The sequence below is a fragment of the Dromaius novaehollandiae genome, chromosome 4 (genome assembly GCF_036370855.1).
Source record: "Dromaius novaehollandiae isolate bDroNov1 chromosome 4, bDroNov1.hap1, whole genome shotgun sequence".
In the NCBI taxonomy this organism is placed as follows: domain Eukaryota; kingdom Metazoa; phylum Chordata; class Aves; order Casuariiformes; family Dromaiidae; genus Dromaius; species Dromaius novaehollandiae.
Window position 1 is genome coordinate 8,365,586 of NC_088101.1, and position 18,760 is coordinate 8,384,345.

Consider the following 18,760-nt stretch of genomic DNA (forward strand, 5'->3'; position numbering starts at 1 on the left):
CGCACTCATTAGATGTTGAGATTCTCGGTCACCCAAATCCCTTTTCCAGCGTCTGCACATCTGCCAACTCAAGTCAGCAGAGGAACATTCCCATGTGCCTAGCATGTGTAGCTGAAAATGGGCAGGGCTTTGTCATCAGTGTGTGCAGTATGCAGAACCCTGCTTGGGCTCGAAGGTGTAATGTGCTTTTTCAAGTAGTAGTATATCTTTTTTTATGACCTCATTGCAGCCCAGCATTAGAAATGGTCTCTCCCTCAGAATCTGAGAGACCTACTACTAGACCACCACAGCCGCCTCACCTAGAACAGTAGTACAGAGCATGAGAAGTTTCCAAGAGAAGTCACGTACCAAAACCAGTACCGTAGGGGTCTGACGTGTTGGAATGGGGTGGCGGGAGGGAAGGCTGAGACTATTCATCATTGCCCTTTCTGAGTATGGGGAAAAGAGCAGTGCAGTCTCATGCTCAGACTGAGTCACTTGAAAGCAGAACACAGAGAATCATGTCATTCAGAGAGGGAACAGCAGCTCCTGAAACCCAATTACGGCTCCAGCTTCCATCATAATTCCCATTACAATTTCTACTGTGCAACTGAGTCAGAGCCGGGCCTGCAGAAAAGGCACACAGCCCTCTGTATGTGTCCCAAGGAGATCCTCTTCAGGCACCCATAGGGTCAAATTTCCATTCCCTGTTAAATGGGCAGCGATACTAAGTTGCAGGCTGTAGAAAGTAGATGAGTCAAGGCCACTTGTAGTGTGTTTAGCTGAATAAAGACGCATGACTGGTGCAAAAAATAAAGGGGGGGGAGCAGGGGGGATAATCTACTTAGGGTCATGGTGTTTTTGTGTCAGTCGGTTGCTGTTGCCTGTGTGTGCAACAGGAGAGTAGTCCATTTTCCTGAGGACATGATCAAGCTGCTCTGCGTGTAATGGGCAAGGTCTCTCAGAGAATTGCAGGTCAGGGCTTTGAGAATCGCAAGGCATAGTGCAGACTGCATTTCTTAACTGTGTGAGAGCATGGACCCTGCTCTACAGCAACAGCAAGTGTGGTGAAATGGTTAACAGAGGGTCTGCGAGGCACTGGTATGGTTACGGATGCTGTGTTGCTGGGATTTCCAGAGACGTCTGGGAAGTGAGCTGGATTCCTCCCCGGCGCAACAGCAGTGCTGTGAGCGTGCTCCAGTGCTGCCAGCTGCCAATGAAATCTGAAACCTGGGGCTGCGTCTGAGGGCTGGCCCTGAGAGGCTGTTCCAGCCTCCTGTACTGTATATTTACACATTCATACACACGCAGTCACTCTTTCTAACTTCTTGGGCTGTTCCTCACACAGCAGCTGGGATTTCTTGAGGGCATGCAGTGAGAGTGCAGGGCTCCTGCGTGGTGTTAGCAGTCCTCACGGTCTGTGTGTGCACGGATGATTTCACCGTTTGAGAGAGGGAGGAGTAAAAGAAACTTCTCACTGCAGTGACAGTGTGTTTTAGCTCGACAGTTTCCGAATTTGTCTCAAGAAGCCACCACGTTTATGGGTGAGAATATCAAGTCCGTTTGTGGAAGATAGGACTGCTCATCTGGAGTGGTTTTGGAGCTTTCACTGGCTCAGGTCAGCACTGCAGCTGGAAACAGGGTAGGTGGCATTAAGTTGTTTTTTATCTTGGTGACAAAACTGTATGTTCTTTACAGGACGGATAATTACTGCAGACCAGGAAGCACTGGCAGCAGCTGTCTGTTACGGCTGTTCTTGTCTGCCTGAGGGAGGCAGCTCTAAGTGTTCAGTTACGCACTATTATTTCTTAACAGTGCTAAATACTTTATTACAGCCTTCTTTTTTGCTGGTTTCAGAAATACAAGCTGAATATGCTGTCATCTGACTACTTGTTGGCTTAAATATAAATAAAAGCCCTGTATATGATTTCTGCAGCCTGCATGATAATATTCATCTTTGGATTTGTGGTGGTTCTCTTAACATCTTCCTCCTTTTACACAAATGTGGGGCATTCAGAAATAACAGGCTCCATGGGACAGACTTCACAATAAGCACTTTGATTGTAATCACCAAAGGATTAGGGAATCTTGAGTGGATTTTAAAGCTACTGAGTGGATTTCTTTTTAAGGTAAGATAGTAGTTGTCTCTTTTTCCTCCTTTGGGTTTGTACAAAATATTTATCTGTCTTCCTACTAAAGTGGATATATGTTGCCAGTTTGTGGGTTTTAAGGGCAGGGAGTAGTGAGTGATTCTTATTTGATGTTGTTAGAAACATGGTTGTACAGCAAATGACCGGATATAAACTGTGTGGTCCTCTTAAAGTTAGCCCTTGTCCTGTTGAGCTAGAAATAAGAAGCCAAATTCATTCTTTGTGTAACTGTGGTGACTTCATTTTTCTGAATTCATCCGATATAAATCTGAATTGTGTTTCTCTGTATTAAGTAGTGTGGTTGCTGGGGGAAGGCAATAACTCTTACTAGATCAGCAGGTACTAGGACATTAGTTGGGTAAGTTCTTCTGTTGTGGAGTTTTTCTGTACCTGTTCTTCCCATACACTTGGGCAGAGGATTCCTCTTGAGGTAAGAATTAAGGGATAGAGATTTATCAAAACAAGGAACAGTATTCTTTCCTCACTAAAATCAGTTTATTTGCACCTAGTACTTACAGAAGGCAGCATCTGGGTACGCATAGTTGCAAATAGGTAGATAGAAGGAAAGACTGAGGGTGAAGTGCTGATTTCCAGTCCCTATGAAACTCGGATTTTGTTAACTGTGCAGGTTTTTTTTACTACAAAAGGCATTTTATGGCACACAATACAGTGTCTCGCAAGTTAAAAATAAATATTCTTAGAACTCCTTTTTTGTGCGTGATGTCTCAACTTATTTGTCTGCCTCTTTTGATTGTTGCCTTGTCCCTCTGCTGCTTTTTTTCTTGCTTTTTTGGCTTTCATCCTTTTACAAAATAAAATAGGAATAGATTGGAGTAAGTGGTGTGCCTACATGCCAAAAGCCCTATAGTAAGTAAGCCCAAAGCAAATAGTGAAGAGGAATCAGCTCACAAACATCCTTCTATATAGAGTGAGTTTTTTCTTCATGCCGTGTTGCAGCGCGTTTCTGGGCTTACGTGAGAGGGAGGCAGCGGGTTATTCCTTCAAGACGTGTGCCTCTCCTGTAGTGGTAGGCTGGTGTGTGAAGATCACTCCTTATAGCTAGGGTCAGCTTTCTGAAGATGGAGTTCAGAAAGCTAGAAATTAAGCTCCCTTAAAGGAAATTGCTTCACAATAATAGGTTGAACTCCTGATAAGGTCGTGTCTTCAGAAGTAGCTGGAACAGAAATCCCCTTCAAGTTGCTTGCCCAGCTGTTGAATACAGGCAGCTTTCAGGACCTTTTCATCTCCTGTTGTTTGATTCAATATGCAGTTTTTAAACAGGTCCAGAAAAAAGTGGGAGTTGTGATTCATGGTGGTTAGCTTTAAGTGATTTGCATCCTACTACCTTTAGCTGTCTTCACTGCAGGCTGTTTGGTGTCTCTTGCGACCCGATGGCCTTTAGAAATATGTTTTGTTCCTGGAGCTGTTAGGGATCTGCTTTATTGGTTTTGGGGGATTTGAATAAGAAAAAAATGCTGGTTGGGACTGGTGTCTTCACTATAGTACCAGGATGGCATTTGTTGTAAACTCTTCTACAGGTGAATGAATTAGCTTTCAGGTAGGAAGAAAAGGAAGGATGCCTTTTCTTCACATACCAAAACAACAACAACAAAAACTGAAGGAAAATATCTTGTGTGTATTTTCTTCATTCACTGTATGGTAGTTGGCTTTCTGCAATGTTGAGGGCTCCAGGTCAGGCAGGTGGCTGATACTGCTAGACGCTAAGGAAACGTACAGCTTTTTATGAAACTTGTGTTACTTCACTGTCTGTCTTTAGAGTGACAGAAACTTGAAATGACAACAGAGACTGAATTTCCAGGTCACTCTCGCTTTCTACAAGGAAGGCAGCAAAAACTGCTAGTGATCGTATTTGCATTAAAATATTAAAGAAATGCAAGGTTTTCAAACTATTTAGAATTGTTGATTGTATTTAGGAGAAAATAGTGATTAGGTTTCTTTTTGAATTGGAAAACAAGTGGCCCACTTCTGTAGTGCTCCAGAAGGGCACCTAAATACCAGGCATCTCAAAGGTTAGTGTTCTTAGACTTCAGTACCGTAGCAGATGTCAACAAGCCTTGCTTTGAGACCACTACACGGACTCATTCATCTGCAGAGATGTATTCAAATGAGGCTGAACTCCCAAACTTTGAGCGGTGAGAAGGGAGAACGGCGTTAGGTGGAAGTGGTACTGTGGGAGCCAGGAGATGCTGCCTCGTAGTGGCGCTACTCCTGGACTGCCAGAAGCAACCTGATGGTGGGAGGAAGCTGCTTTGGGCCCTGCTCTGTCCAGAGTAGGACAGCCAATAGCTGGTGCCTCTCCAAAGTTGCTGTTTTGTGCTCTCTGCTTTCAGTAGGTACACCCCAGCCTCTGTCCGCAGGCCAGCTGGGGCACCCAGGCTATAGGTGGCTGATCCTGGTGTGAGGACCTTCACGCTGAGAAACTTGTTCCAATTCTGCAGTGTCTTACGTGTTTCCCAACTCTTTCCTTCCTCTTCTCAGCTTTGCCGCTTACTGTGGGGCTGTGACAGTGTGGATGGTAAAGACTGGAGGGAAGCTAGAAATAAATTTTATATTTGTTTAATTGATTATGAGGTCAAAATGGACCATAAGCATCCTTGACTTAATTCCTGTTACAAGATAGACCATTTCTTTTAGGAAAACACTTTTACAGAAAGTCAGTTGATAGACTCTCATCCCAGTGCGCTGTGAGGTATTCCCTACATAATTATCATCAGTTTCTCAGTATGCGTTTTACCTCTTGTTTCATTTGACTGTCTTTAGCTACTGGCTTTGTTAGCTCTGAATCTCATTAGGACTTTACAGCCTTCACTACCCAGACGTCTGCTCCCTCTAGAGCTACTGCCTTTTTCTTTACCTCTTCTTTATAAAGCCAGAAGATTGAGTTCCTTCCTTATGATCTCCAGTTGTTTGTTTATTCCAACCGTCTTTAAACCATTTCCAGTTTTCCAAAATGCTTCTGCACCAACACTGAGGTTGATGCTTTAGGTGAGGTCCTGTCAAATCTAGAGCCATAATGACGTTTATACCATAATTTGCTTTTTCCTTATTACTTTTCTTGTGAAGGTGCCAGAGATGTGGCTGTTAGGTTGAACAGGGATCTGGGTTTTTCCTGCAGAAGGATGCTCTCAGATACTGTCACTGCTTCACAACTTGTGCATCTGCTGAGCTGGAATGCCCAGATGGGTGCACAGACGGCTGTCTGTCAGTCGCCCTTCTCTTTATAATTAACCACTTCCCCACTACTGGTATCACCCGCACGGTTTTGCAGTTGTGATGCTGTTTTTTTCTTCCAAGCCATTGGCGAGACTGCAAAACAAGGTAGTTCCTTTGAGACTAAAAACCACCTGCATTACGATGCTTGATCGGTTACAGTTATGGTTTGTGAGTTATTTGTTAGCCGTTTCAATTCATTTTGTTGTCTGCCTGTCTCGGCTCTTGTTTCGCTGGGCCTTCCTAGTCAAAATGCGGCGCTTCACCAAGCTGAAGGCCTTGAAGGAGCAGGTTAGCTCAGCGCTTTTTAAGCAGCTTCTGTTGCTTACTGTAGTACTGGTTAGTTTGGGGATTTTTGTGCTCTGTGGTTCAGGGAAACAAACTTCAGCAACACATGTTGAGTTCCTTGGTAATGTTTATATATTTTCTTGTCACGAAATATCTTTCGTATCCTTGTTTTTCAGTCTTGTGCAATTATGCAATAGTATGGCTATGTAGCTCTTTTGTGAGCAAGGTGGCTGAGTATCTTTCATGTCTGTTACTCCTAAAGAAATGTTTTATTCCTGTCCTCCTTTTTCCTACCTTTGCCTGTGCTTTTAGAGCAGATTAAAGTTTTACTGGACGGATGTTTTTTGGCCTGCCATATTGAACAACCACAAAAAGTGTTAAGAAAGGTAAAACAGAAGAAAAGAGCATATTTCTCCTCAGTCCGGGAGGCAGACAAGCACTGAAAAGGGGAGAAGATCCCTGCAGATCTTGCTGATTGAGAACTAAACATGCCTTTTTCTGGATTTGTTTAGTCCGGGCCAAAATGTGTTGGCTACAGGACATTGCCTGAGCTATTTCCCTGTTTTACAGGGAGCTAGAGTGCTTCGTTAACAGAGAGAACAGAGCCTTACAGTTCATCCTTTCCAGAGTGACTGGACCTGGGCTCAACAGGAGCATTTTGGCTTTTCCCCAAGTTGTCTGTCTTGCTGTTTCTTTTACCTCCCTCAGCTATCACCTCCTCTGTTGTGAGAGGAAAAGTGTGAAGAAGGGTAGAGGTGACACCAGAGGAATCTCTTGCTACCCTGAAGTGTGAGCAGTTTGCAGCTTAGTTGAGCTGGATAAGGTTTAGAAAAAGGTGACCAGGATGGTCAAGGATATAGAGCAGCTTTTGTGCAAGCGACAGCCAAGCAGGAACAGACTCAGCCTGGATGCAGTATGACTGAGAGGGAAGCATAGCAGGGAAGAGTGCATTAATGAGTGGCATGGAAAGCGTGAACAGAGGCCAATTGTTCCCTTTCTTCTCTACTACGCTAACTAGGGTGTATCAAAAGGTGATGGTGGCCGGTTCAAAACCATGGAAGGGGAGGTAGGACTGTACACCTTATTTACACCTTAATTGTAATTAAGATGCAGAAATGCTTGCAGCAAAACGTTGTGGCTACTGAAAGAAAAAAACAGGTTTAAGGGGTAGCTCGCTACAAGTACCGTTATGTGCTTATCCTTGTTCTTGTGCTCATCCCTGAGGGTTTAACTTTGGCCACAGTTCGAGAGCTAGGATCCTAGGCTGGGTGAACTTTGGCCCATTGTAGCTGTCCGTTTGTTTGGAAGTTACCTGGGGAAAATAGAATAACCTAATCTTCTACCTCTGTCTGGCCTAACGGTGAGGAGCTGAATGACCATAGCAGACATTGCTGTTTTTGAAGGCCTGCTTTTCTTCCTTCAGAGAGGTGTGGGCATTACGAAGGATAAGAGCTGGTGACTTAAAGCATGCTGTGATGAATATTTTTGCCTTTGATTTTCAAGATCACCATCTCATTTCCAAGTGGTGCTGTTGGGATGAGTGGGCACAGCCTGCAGAATGAGTATTTTAGATGGGTTGGTCACATGAATTCGAAAGTGGAGCAGATCTTCTGAGGCAGTTGTCAGCATGCTGGAGCTTACCTAAGCAGGGATTCCTTCCCTGAATATCCTCCTTGACAGCGAGCACCATAGTGGGGTGCAGAGATGGAAAATGATTATGCTGAAGTGCTGCTATGCTCCAGTAATCTCAATGTGCTAGATGAGTGTTTAGCAGATGGGAGAGCACTGTGGTCAAGGGAAATTTAAAGTATACTTACGGCACCTATTGAGTTGTCAGGAAAGAAAAATGTTGCAGAGACTGCAGATTAGATTATCAACTTTGCTTCTCATTTTTCAAATCCTACTCTAAGCTGGATATGGGGCCTGGCCCCCTCAGCCACAGTAGTGATTAATTGGGGGAGGGGAGGGTTAACCCCCCCCCAACTTTTAAATAACTTTGTATGCTACAATAACTTCAAGATCTTATTATTTAACACTTATCACTGTTATTGTATGTGTTTAGGCTACTTTAATTCAGTTTATTATTGTAGTGGAGTGCTAATCATATTCACCTGACCTACTTGAGCTGGGACCAGGAAATAAAAAATTGCAGTTATCCATGTATAGCACAGAACAGGGTAAAACTCACTCCTAAAGCTTCCTGTTAGAAGCTAGAAACCTGCAATGCTCAGACAAGTATGTGAATGCAGATGTATCTAGGGGATAAATAAAGGCTTCTGGAAATATTTTTTTAATGATATCATTGCCTCATTATCTAAGTATTGTCTTGGAAAGCACGCTGTGTAATTTGTGGTCTTAGTGTTGTTGTTAATGTGAGATAATGATGATACAGGAAGGAAAAAACGGCTGTGCGTCTGCTTGTAATAGTAAGCTACCTACCCCAGTATTTTGGTTGTCCACAAGAAGGCAGAGCAAACAGCCTATTTGCTGCCTAAGCTTCTGCGTGCAGGAGCGCCTCTAGACACTTTCTTCAAGTGTTTGTGTGCCTTGTTGTTTTCTGTGTGTGTGTCTTTCTGGGGGGCTTGAGTTAAGCTTTTACCTCTGGGAATCTGGGAATGAGATCAAAATTGTGTGTCACATGCATGGGTAGTCACCGTGGTTATCTGCTGTAGAGTGGTTTTGCAAAACACAACAAAAAATTCTGGATACTGGAAAGAAACTTCATCTCTGGCAGTTAAAATATTTGTGCAGCTGTTCCCACAGATTTTTTTGCTTCTTTCTTTTTTCAATTTCTTGTAAGAAACAAGCTAACTGAGGGAGAAATGTTAGGAGACGTGACTGGAGAAAGAGCAAACATGCTATGTCCTGTAATTTAAAGATAATGAAGGACCTTGTTTTTAAAGGACTGAATTCTGATTTACATATGCATGTTCAAAGCGTGTTTAGGCTTTTTATTTAGCAGAAGTAAATGAGACTCTCCTAGGATATGAGCTATAGGATGCTTTGCAAATGGGCTTTGTGCTTCAAAATGTCATTACAGTTCTTAAGCAATGGGAGTGCTTCATCTCCTCAGTCTCAGTCGCTGCCATGTAAAATGGGCTGAGTTTAGAAGTTAATGGGAAAAACCTAGGTCAGAAAGCTTACTCTGACAGTTGAGGAGTTCTGTTTGCAGCGTGGCCAAAAGAGTTTCTGGATCAAAACATAGTAGCAAAATCCCTGTTCTTCTGAACACCTATCAGTGACTGGTTGCAAGATCGGGGACTAGTTTTGTTCCTATGTATAGCAAAATCTAATTCTGCATCCGCTGCAAAACAGGTTTATTCGCAGTGCTACTTGCTGGGTTATTTGTGTGTGGGGGGAAGATTACAACATATGGTCTGAAGTCTTGAAGGTGCCCTTTTATGTGGAGTGAGGTAAATGTACTTCAAAAGTCAATGGATTAATTTGGATGTAATTATTAACACTTGATGCATACTCACTGATTACTGCATTATGTGATGGAGTCTTGTGTGTTCCTTAACACTACAAAATGGGGGCAGCAGAAAGTTACCCCCATGATACAGTAACACTTAAGTTTGTGTGTCCTATAGGGGAAATCTTACAACTTTTATGGTATCTCTCCCCAGTATTGTGGGATTTGAGTAGCCCCAGCTCTTGGAGTACTGGAATACAAGAATTACAGCTCCATTTTTGTTTCTAGCAATTATGGATTTAGACTGAGGGGGAAAAGAAAACAACCTAGAAATTTTGAGCCCTGAATGTCTAAAACAAAAAAAAAAAGCTAAGGCAAAGGCAAAGGGACCATGATTCTCAACTAGTTGAATGGTTTGTATTCTTACAATCTGAGCAGGAGCACAAATCAGAGAAGGTAACTGTAAAATATGAAGCAATTAAGACTTTATATGTTAAATAATGGTTGGATTCTTGGAGACATTAACTGTCATTTCAACCAGCATGTAGCTGAAGTTCCTCCTCCTTCTGGGGGAGTACAGCACTTGCCATGGAGTCAGGTAACTTCATTCTCCAGAAATGTGTGATAAATGATATTTAAAGCACATACATTTGTATAAACAGAGCTCTATGATGCTATGCGAGCATACTTTGTCAGGTTTCTCTCTCAGGGGACACAACTATGTGAGCAGCAAGAAGGTGAGAAGGAACTGTTATAAGCAGTGTTTCTGAATAATGAAACGGTACCAAAATAATACATATATGTTTGTAGGTAAAAGAGAACTGGTGCTTTTGATCCTTATAATCTGGTATGTGTGTGATGGCTGTTACCTTGACTGCTGACATGTTATCTTCTGTAAAACAAGATCAGATCTGACTTCATTTGTGTAATCTAGCAAAAATAGGAGAGCAGCCGTAACCTCTGTACATAAATCAGGTGGATAAACATCAGGGAGGGAGCAGAACTGTTCTAGGTGATACTGAGTGAGGAAATCGGTTTAGACTGGCTATGAATGTGTTGGAATGAAACAAAAAGTGTTATTAACAGAGAGAGAGAATACCTGGGTAGCCTTGAACTGCTGGGGCGAGGATGGAGGGGAAATATCAAATTGTTGTTCAGGTGGTGCCTGTTCAGGTTCTGAAAGTGACTCTGTGGCAGGTTCCCCTGTGGTTTCGGAAGCTGGGTTTCATGAACCACGAGGTCCTTTCCTAGCCTGCCTGCTCACCGTGTGTCCTCTAGACAGATGTGTAAAAGCCAGACTAGTCCCTAACCATAGTAATATAAATGATGTGCCAGGGTGAGAACATAATCCACAACAAATTTACATCTTGTGCTTGATAGGACTTTTTTTCTTTTTTTTTGCTACAATTCTGTGGTTTAGTGAGTCAACTATTAAATAACTACTTTGGTATTTCTGGTAACTTCACTAATTCTGATGAACTTACTAGGTGTTAGCATTGGTGGTGTTAAAAAAAAAAAAAATCTGCTCAAATCCCATGATCTTTTGACTTCTGTTTGATCTAAATGTTACTGGTAGGCTTTATCACATACAGTGACAGTTCTTAGTGCTGCGTGTTGTAGTAGTCCATGGGACTTTGTACAGGGGTAGCCATGTTAGTTGCTTCAGACTCTGCCTTCTGCAAGGTCTAAGGGGGGAGAGAAGTTTCTGGGAAGGAGCAGTGGGCAGGTGTGCTGACAGCTGCATAAATTGGGGGGCCTGGCTTGGCTCCCTAAGCACAGCGCTTAGAGTATCTTGCAGTTGGCTGTCAAGTCCTCTCCTGTTTATGTGCTGAATTCCCACGTGTACCTCTTGCGCTCCTGTTGTCGGCCTGGGCTCACAAAGCTCACGGTGCTCTGCGCTGACACCAGGAAAGGACTAAAGCAGTTAGTTGAGTGCGTACCACATGGCACAGTCAGTGTCAAGACTGTTTATCGCATAATGAGATTAAGCCTTCGTGCAGCGGTGCCATACAATGCAGGCTCACACAGCTCCTGATACCTTTCCTTGTCAACTAGAAAAGTGCGGAACAGGAGTTCGACATAGGGGTGATCCTCTGCTAGACAGAAAATCCTAAATGCTGAGACTGCCTTCAGACATTTGCATGTTACTTGATGGTGTCACTCCTGGGACACTGCTTCGGAGATCTTCATCTCCCAGCATGAACAGGAGGGCTGTGAAACGTGAGTTTTACCATTCTTTATTTTTGTAGGAAGTAACAGAAAATGGCATCTTACCAGAGGGATGTATTAGTTATTGTTGCTATATTTATGACTGTGCAGTATTTCATATCTTAAGTGTTCAGTAAGTAATGATAATTTACTATATAATACCTGGTGGGAATCACAGTGAACGAATTCATTTCTACTCTGTGCTATTACACTGGATGCTGAATGAACCCAGGACAGTGAAACAATAAAGAAAAGGTCATGCTACTGCAGTGGTAGGTGAGAAATGGGAACAAACAGTGCTACTGATGGATTTCATAGGACATACATTTGTGGTACTTCAGTTTATTTTCTGAGGATCTGAAGAACAGGTATTTGCGAGGTGCTGTGTGGTCAGGTGGGGATGTCAAGGAATAGGTCCTTTTCCACTTAGACTGGTAAATTGTAGAGAGAGCAATTGGGTTGTGATGATAGATGTGGGAAAGAGGCATGAGGGTCTAATTACTTCCCAGATGGCTAGTTGGATTTTTTGCTTTTTGGGCTGGAGTTCATTGAAAGCTTTCACCTGTTACTTAGCTCTCCCTTAGACCTTGTTATTATCTTCTGACAGAAGGATCCTTGAGCTTTTGCCTTGAAAACGGACCTGTTTGTCCCTCTTCTGACAAGGGCTGCTTTGTGCTGCTGGGCTTTTCAACCACCAGTTTTGTAGTAGGTGAAAGGAGGAGTCAGTGTGGAAGCTTTTGTAACAGTTGGTGACACTGCTCAGAACACACAGCTGGGCTGCAAGGCCTTTGTGTCTCATGAGCTTAAACTTGGAAGGGAAAAATAACTTTCTCTAGTAACTCTGGTCATCTTCGTAGCACTACGTGGTATGTCGTTAAGGAGCTGAACTCCCTTCTCAGTTTTATAGCTGTGATGTTCTAGTCAGGGTGGTGGAATTGCCTGCATGTGTACAGACGAGGCCAAGATTTAGTGTCGGAGGCCTTTGATATCACTCAGTTATGAAGATCTTCTAAGTTAGGTGATAGATATGTTTTCTGTCTAAGGCAACTTTATACACTATGGCTCTTTGGAGAAAAAGTGTGGTAGCTGTGATGCATTTTTTTCTTAGCTCTTGCTGCATGTGATGGTTTGATTCCCTACTTCCCCACCCCATAGGAATGTTCCTTATCTTTTTGGAGATATCCTTTTGGTTCCACATTTGTTTCTGAACCTTGGAAGAGCCACATGATGCTCTTATGTATGACAGATTAGTGGGCTGTTCAGTTTCCTTTGCCATCTTCTCTTAAATACAGAGGTCTAACTTGAATATGATGTCAGATACCTTACTGATTCATAGCCTCATTGCTCCTTTAATCCCTAGCTGGGGATCAAAGCTCCACTGTGGGATATGGTTTGTATGCATCTTAGTCAATGTGGTCTTGAGATACTCAAAGCCTATCATAGCTTTCTATAAAATCTATGCCTTTTTATCATGGAAGGCTTTTCATTGCATGTTACTGAACTTTACGAAGTCCTGGTCTTTAGTAAGCACGGTACACAGCTCCTCTATCTTTTATTTTATGTACTGAAAGACAATTTGTTTTCTAGTTTCGTTTCAGTTCTTGAAGTGATTAAATTCTGGGATGGAAAGGCAGATGAGATGAAGAAAGAAACCAGTTTTGTTTAAACAATGGTTGCTTTCTCCCCATTTTTAGAGCTGTGGCATGCTTAGAGAAAACATGGACCATTATCCAAACCTCCTGCTGAAGGAAGACTTGAACTAGTCAGATGATGAACAACAAGGTGGTCTGGGCTTTCCAGAAAGCACTGCTCATCTGCTTCTTCTCTTGCTCCATCTGTAGAGAAACCTGATCAGATTTAAGCAGAATCCTGGGACAGTATAGGTGAAGTTGTCTTGTCAGCAGTTTCTCTTTCACCTTTGTAGAAGTTATCCTATTTAGAAACTGAGTTGTAGTGGCTACTGCTGCAAGTCTTGGATTTATCCACTCCAGTGCTTCTGAGCCTAGATAAATGGATAAGATAGCGTAGGTATTCTGTTATACCATCATTTAAGGTTTTTATTTAAATATCCTTGTCTGTGATCTGCCTCTTCATGATTTTAAGCAGCAAAAGGCAACTCTTTCCTTGAGAATAGCAAAAGGTATTATGGAGGTGCTTAGAAGGATAGAAGCCAAATAGTAGGCATGTCTAAAATCTCTCTACACAGGGGGATTACTGGCAGCTTCAGCCCTTGGTTCTTTTATGTTTCCATTTGGTGCTCCTATATGCTGGTAGAGCTGCTAAGGTCATTATTCAGCCTTCTCAAGCTACTATGTTCAATTTGCTTCCACCTCTTTCTTGTTGGCCCCCTTTTTTCACAGAAGCATTGCCTGGACAATTCATAATTAAGAAATGATGGAGACAGCACTGTTGCATGTCATTAATCAAGGATGTTGAGGGTGGCCAAGAGCAGCTGCAGTAATAACATAGGGAAAGAAGGTGCTTCCAAAGCTGGGGAAAAACAATGCGAAAGTGTGGAATACCATGAAATGTCAAAAATAGCAAAGTGAGTGATAGTAGTGGCTCCCTTTGAAGATGAAAGTATTTTGTTAATTCCTGTGGTAGTGGTACGCCTGTGCTACACAGGATAACGGAACAACTTTTCTTTCCTGTCTGAAGTGAATGAACGTGGGTAACATCTCTGTAGAATGGTGTTGGCCCTCTCTTCTGCTAAAGGTACTTCTGAAACAGAAGAGAGTGTGATGATAGTCATTTATGTTGTATACTGGCCGTGGTGTAAGAGTGCAGCTGAAAGGATGCGTGTAGACTTTGGGATGCTAGCTAGGAAAATATTAGAAGTGTGGAACTGGCGGTTGCAAGGCCATTTTTGGATTAGTGTAAAGTTTAAATGCCCATGGTTAAACTAGGATGGATACTTGAGAAGAACACACCCAAGCTGTGAGAGCGACTAGAGGTCTGGAAAATCTGGATGTTTTTTGTTGTGTATAGAAGTACATACAAGCACAGGTCCTTGGCACAGATGACTAGCAATGAGGGGGTTCAAATCCTGTCTCTACAAGGAAAATGTGAGCTATTGGAAATGTCAAGAAATAAATGACAGAACCAAACAGACCAGTCAAACAAGCTTCGGAGTTGGATCATTTTTGAAAGTAAGGAGGCTTGAATGGCTCTTGTAGTTTTGAACTTGGGTGCCTAGACACATTGCTTGGAAACTGATTTGAGCTAATAGTTTTTATCTGAGACTTAATAGCTGAAAGTGGCACAGAAAGAAGCTCTTGTTATTTGTGTGTTTCTTGGCTAGTCTGTCATTTGCAGAACTTTCAAAGCTAGTAAGGTAGGGAAAAGTAAGTACTGTGGTAATGGTGACATGATCCTGTAATTTCTTCCTCTTAACTGGTCTGTTAACATTTTACAGAGCTCTTGAGAGTTTCTTTAAACTGGAACTTCTGGTATTTTGGTGGTGGTGCTGAAACACCTCTTCGAGAACAAGATATGGGGGGTGCTGAAAGGTTATGTGAAATGAATTGACTCTGACAAAGTTTTCATTGGCAAGTTTCTGAAGGCTAAGATGGTGCTGCTGAGACAGAAGACAATTGCCCTCCAGGGGGAAAAAATTACACAGTAACATTCCTGTTTGGCTTGTGATCTGATATATATATATTTTTAATTACTATGTTTTTACTGATCTTCTCTAAAAGACAGTCATACAGCATGATAAAATGGATACTGCATTTGAGATGAACACCAAATAATGCTTTACTATCAAGCAGCACCTTCCATTAAAGGCTGTCAGTGCTCCATTGTAACATTAAGATGATGAATTAAGTCATGTTTTGTGAGACAGTAAACGAAGGCGCAGAAGTTAAAGGACTTGTCATGTGGTGAGTATGCCAGACACGAGACTAACCTGAGGCCTCTGAGGTTGTGGTGGGCATTGACTTTTTTGTGACAGATTGTTAATAAAGAAAACTCCTGATGTAGTTGTTAGTGCCAGTCAGAGCTGTCTGCTGTTTTAAACCGGATTTGAATAAATGGAGGGTTAGTTTAGTTTTGCAAATAGTAGCATTTACATTTAGAAAATTTGACATCTTCATAGCACATCATGTAATGGTAAAATATAATTGCATTTTTTGTCCCTCTCACTCCGAGCAGGCAAGCTGGTGAATTCAACGCAAAATAGATGATTAGATGTACAGTCCTGCAGAAATCCAGGTCAAAGACTTGCTTAAATGGGGACAAATGTGCCATAAAACGTTAAAAGAAGACTTAGGGAGAGTCATGGATCATTTAGCCTTTGATATCCGAATTAATTTAATATAGACATTTGCCTACTGAGCGGCCCAGCTGCCTCCCAAAACACCATATACATGGCCATCTCTGGATTTCATGATGTACGAAAGGAATGAAGCGTTTAGTGTTATATTCGGAGATGGTTATTCAGAGATGGCTCAGTATTCCAAATCCTCGTGGTAATTCAGTCACCTAGACAAAATAGTAGTCGCCTGTGCAGAAAGGTAAGAGGCAATGGAGCAGTGTTTAGTCACCTTAAGAAAATAGAAATGGCAGCAGCTTTGCTTTCTTTTTACTTATATTAGAAAGCACTAGGCCACTGTGTCTACACTGGAGAGTACTGTACCTTATTTTTTATCAAGGAAATGTATGTAACAATCTGTGGGTTTAAAAAGTAGGAGCTCCTCACCATGTCAGCAATATTGTAGTTAGGAGGTCTCAAAATGAATATTTGCTGGGTGAGAATCAGTTGGTTTACTGATGATAAAGTTCTGTTTCAGGCTCATGCCAGTGTAGCAAGCAGGTAGTTTGCCCTTTGGCTGTTGGTGCTTGCAATATATCTATTATCTGTCAGGCATACTAATTTAACAGTACTGTGGAGTAAACTCCAGGAAGTGGTGGAATGGGGGGGAACCCTGGTCTTAACACTAATGTATTTAAATAAGGTAGAGTTGAAGTTGCTTGCTAAGCAGGTGTTGCTTGGGCAAGGAGGCAGTGATTTTCTTTCCATGTTCTCTTTCTTTTCTGTATGGAATATCACAACTACTTTGTCTTAGCGATCCTGAAAGCGTAGCCTCAGACCCATTGCTGCCAGCATCTGTTAATGGTATCCAGGGAGGCCTGGCTTAACTTTGGCCTGATGAGTTAATTATGATTTTCTTTGTTTCTTGACAACATTGCAGTAGCTAACAAGCAGAACTTTGAGATATATGTAATTGATTCGTGCTGCTCTATTTTTTATCATTAGATATTTCATTATAGAGTGCCCAACATTGCGTAACTTTCTAGTTCTACCATCTTCCAGTGTTCAATGAGTAGGTTTTGAGTTTCTTTTATGGAGCTTTTCCTTTTGTCGCTCTCTACTCTTTTATATTATGCTAGTTTAGTCCCACAAAATTTTGTGGAATAACCCCAATTTGCAGTGAGGTAAGTGAATGTGGTTGCAAAATCATCGATCGACTGAGGATCTGCAGACTTCTCTGCTGAAAAAGGACTGTGTAATGTGAAAAGTACATGACAGGAAAAGTTAAAGACACTTCTAGCCTGCACTGAAGCTGTGCTTCCTTGTGAAGAACTGCTCAGCTGTGTTTTAAAACACAACATTTATTCTCCTTGTCCATACAGATGAGTAATTTAGATGGAATGATGTAATTTGCAGAGCTGAAAAAGATCTCCATGGTGGAAAATCAATAATTGCATGGCTCTATGGGCTTTTAGTTTACCCGAGCTGGCATTTCTTCAGTGTGTTTGCTTCCTGTTAAGTCACGCTTTATGTCATTTGCTAGCACAAATGCGTGCCTTTGCACAGCTGTTAAACTTTTTCTTTAAGGCATTTGTGGAAAGGAAATGTTAAACGTGAACAGTGTGCAAGTAAACACTTGCAAGAAAATAAAGTCAATGGGAAAACAGACATGGTATCACATTATTGATCACAACTATCAAACAGAGGCAAGGAAAAATCTAGATTTTATCTGGCTACAGAATTAAAAAATATTTTGTTGACTAGAATAATTTGTTGAATGCTGGCTGACAGATTACAAAAATGCTGTATTAATTTGAGTAATTGGAGGAGGACACGTGGAAAAGTTAAATGAGTGATCACAAATGATCCGAAGTGTTGCAGTGGCTTGTAAATTGTCCAGTGGTGAGTTGCTGAATTTGGAAGCTACCAATTATTTTTGAGTGATGCTGAAAATGAGTCCCTCATCATTTCAGTTGGCCATCCGTAATTCCGTGTTCTCGCTTTATATTGCCATGTTTTAAAAGCCATGGAAGAGGCTTAAGCATTGGCGAGTTGCAATGTATGTTATGAATGGTTCAGTCATTTTTCAGTATAAATTAATTCAGAGTGAAGGGCTTTGGATAATTTGTGCTTTTTTGCATAGTTATGCTAGTTTTGCTGTAGCTTTCTGCAGCTAAAATAGAGAAGCTGTTCATCAGAAATGGTTTATTTGTTGTCAAAGTACAATGAGCTCTTGTGAGATTTTGCGACAACTGGGTACAAATATGCTGTAATAGGAGCTTGTTTTTATCATTCTTCCAGAGAGCCAAACTTTGACTGGCCCTTTTGTGGGTGTGCAGAGCTGGCAAAGTAAAAACCAAAAAAACACTTCTTCTGGAGACAACAGAAAGCAAGGAAGCTTCCATGTGGTTGTAAGCTGCCTGAGAACTGGTCATCATCACAGCTCCTGTGGACAATGGACCACAAGCAACAATATTTCTTTCTGCACATTCAGTCAGAGCGTACATGGCCCATGTTTAACACAGGAGAGCACTCCATGAAAATTTCACTGACAGGTTTGGGGTGACCATGTTGTTCATGCGTGTGAAAGGTATGGGTCATTCCCACTCTGTATATCCTGTCCTCTCTACATAGCGATGCATTTCGGTGTGTGCTACGTTTGCTGTCAGAAAAGTTCTTTAGAATTATCAGAGACCTTAGAAAACACAGCAACTGCTGTGCAGGAACCTGCTGTGCTGTGCGGGGTTAGTTAAGTATGATTATTAATGTGTCTTGCTTTTGGGACTTATTGTCACTAGGTATGTTGAACTGCTGTAGAAGTTGGTGTCAGCAGCTCCACAATCCGTACAATTTTACCAATACAGTTTAACTCACCTTTCTCTCAAAAAAGCTTTTACCATTGGACTTAGTCTACTGTCATTACTGCCCTTAGCGTTGCTGGTAATGTAAAGTGGTCCGTTTGCACGAGGGATCAGGTTCGTGGCCTCAGAACGTATCTACTATGGGCTGTTTGTAACTGATAACATTTTTCCCCAACAAAAGTTTTCATTTATATCGTGTTCAAAGTGTCCTGAAATCCATTTAAAAATACAGAAACAGTATTGCTGAGAAAATGCAATGTATAAAACAAGAATCAGGGAAAATACACAGGCAATAGTGAGACTGAAAAACATAATGGAATATATTTTTATACCTTTGAATGTGTTATTCCAGTTGATTGCATTAATCTACTGCCTTCAG

The 18,760-nt window shown here is 41.8% G+C and overlaps 1 protein-coding gene across 4 annotated transcripts in view; it reads left to right on the forward strand.

Annotated features, from left to right (window-relative positions):
* Window positions 1–1,276: 1,276 nt before the first annotated feature.
* Window positions 1,277–18,760, forward strand: part of ARHGAP24 (Rho GTPase activating protein 24) — a 242,647-nt gene continuing 225,163 nt past the window's right edge. For 3 of the 4 annotated variants that reach the window (XM_026102777.2, XM_064510370.1, XM_026102776.2), the window contains exon 1: window positions 1,277–1,621. The gene's annotated coding sequence lies outside the window, so the exon portion shown is untranslated. The remainder of the gene's footprint in view (window positions 1,622–18,760) is intronic. The other variant, XM_026102783.2, reaches the window with a different exon arrangement.